This window comes from Rattus rattus, chromosome 1 (genome assembly GCF_011064425.1).
Source record: "Rattus rattus isolate New Zealand chromosome 1, Rrattus_CSIRO_v1, whole genome shotgun sequence".
In the NCBI taxonomy this organism is placed as follows: Eukaryota; Metazoa; Chordata; class Mammalia; order Rodentia; family Muridae; genus Rattus; species Rattus rattus.
The window spans coordinates 241,571,361-241,573,983 of NC_046154.1; positions in this window are offsets into that span (position 1 = coordinate 241,571,361).

The following is a 2,623-nucleotide window of genomic DNA, read 5'->3' on the forward strand; positions in this document are numbered from 1 at the left end:
ATAAAACAGTTATGGTCATTGAATGATGATGGGCCATTATAAATATTTGCTGAATGAATTAATTCAGTAATAAAAAGAATATCCACATATTAGATTTTAATAATTACTTTGATTAAAAATGTATAAATATATATATATTGTTTCTTTTTTTAATCAAATCTACTTCCTTTTCCTCTCCTCCAATTCTTCTGCTATCTTCCCTAACTTTTGCTTTCCAACTTCACATACTCTTAAAACAAACAAATGAGTCCATTTAATGCTACCTATGTGCCCCTAGGTATAGGACCATTTACTAGAATATGGATAGCCTCTTGAGGGCTGCATTCCTAAGGAACACTGATTCTTCTTCCCCCACCTGCCATCCATTGCAATGGCTCCTCAGGTAGGAACAAGGGATTTCATGCATGAGTGCCTTCCCCATCCTTGTAGACTCTTAGTTGTCTTGCTCTTGTTCAAGTCCTGTACATGTAGTCATAGCTGCAGTGAGCTCCTGGGTACAATGGGCCTGTCATGTCTGAGGAATTCTCTATCACTGGAGGTGTCCACTACATCTGGCTCTTATGCTTTTTCTGTCCCATTTCCCATGATGATTCCTGATCCTTGGAGGGAAGGAATGAGAATTAGATGTCCCATTTAAAGCTGAACACTCCATGGCTTCTTATTCTCTGCATTTTGACCAGTTGTGGGTCTCTGACATTGGCATACACTACAAAAAGAAGCTTCTCTAATGAGAGTTGAGAGGTGCACTAATTTATTGGTATAAAGAATAGAATGTAGGGTGTAGTTCATTACTATTCAACTTTGTAGAATCAGAGTATTGGGTTCTCTCTTAGACTAGCAGCTATGGGTTCTAGACCCAGGTAACCATGCCACCATGAGTTTGGTCTTATGGGCAGAACTTTAAATCCAAGCAGAATGTGTTTGGTTACTCCTATAACATTCATGTCACTATTGTAGCATCAGGTAGATATTGCTAGGACAGCTATTGTTATAGCTCACAGGGATCACAGCTAGATAAGCTGTTTATTACTTATTTCCTCTGGGTAATGTATATAGCACTTTTCAGCACTATGAAGGTAGTGCATAGAAGTGAAGCTTCTAAGTTGATAACAGCTTGATTTTTCTATGTCTTGTGATTCAAGTATGTGACGACTTCAGCAATAGATTCTTGTATTATGTTATGGATAGTAACACAGAGCAATGACAATATCCTGTAGTGTTTGAGGGGGTCAATTTATGGAACCCCATTGACCAATGCCTCTAAAAGAGGTACCACTTACCCAGTACTATGTTTTTTATTTGCTTGTCTATGGTGCCCATTTGAGACATTTTTTCTCTGTTACAGGATAATTCTATTTAAACTTCTCTTACATGTCTATATTAGTAAGTTTCCTTGTAGGTTTTCCAAAAGCATTCAGTGTTAGTGATGCCCTCCTATACTCTTCTTTTTATCCTGCCTTCAAATCATCTGCCCATTTATCCCTATCTCTGTTCCATCATTTCCCATTATGCACTCTGTGTCTAGCCTCCTTCTCTTGAAACAACCCCACTCCATGGCCCTTTCTAGTACCCTGCCTTCTGTGTGTACTGCAATTTAAACATGTATGTCTAGAGATTCAAAGATAGCATCCACATGTAAGAGAGAGCATGTGCCATTTGTCTTTATGGGTCTGGGTTACCTCACTTAGAATATTTATGTTTTGAATTACGTGTGTGCACGTGTGTCTGTCTGTCTGTCTGTCTCTCTCTGTGTGTGTGTGTGTGTGTGTGTGTGTGTGTGTGTGTGTGTGTGCCACTGCACACATGTGGAGATGAATGGACAATTTTCAGGAGTCAGTTCCCTTTTTCTACTTTGTTTGTGAAACAGGTATTCTAATGTTTGTTTCTGCTCTGTGTATTCCTGGCTAGCAACCCCATGAGCTTGAGGTGAATTCTCATATCTCAGTCTCCTTTATTACCTTAGGTTTGCTGAGGTTACAGATGTTGACCACTGCTTCCAGCTTTTTATATGGATTCCAGAGAAAAAAACTCAAGTCCACAGGCTTGTAGGGCAAATATTTTGAGACATTTCCCTCATCACTTCTCTTTTTTATTCTTTTATGATCTTCATTATCCATATAGATATAGTAGACGCTGTGACACATACATATATGCATTCATAATTACAAGCATACACGTAGAATACAGATATATGCTTTATTTTTTTCCATGGGAAGTTTTAAGTGATAGTGCTAGAGTAATGCATTGAATTTGGGGCTACTAAATTTTTTATATATTACCTAGTCCTCAAAAGACCTTGTTTCCTGTTGGTGTCAGTCATAAATCTTTGCTGACTTGATAACAGCAGCTGGCTTTCTGTGAGACTAAAGTGTAGTTCTTTACATGAAAGTGGTACAGCTAGGCTTTAAGAGCTCCATGATCCACAATATGAGCCTTCCTTCATGAGCAAAAGTGTGAAAAGTATGGAAACCTATGCTGTTAGCAGCGTCCCTGTTGCTTTAGGAGCAAGGCTTCTCTAGGCTCTTACATGTTGAGTGTTTGGACAGCCCAAGGTGTTTGTATTTCTGGAACAGATAGACTGCCAAGGTGAGTGACCACCGTAAAGTGATCAAAACTGTAACAG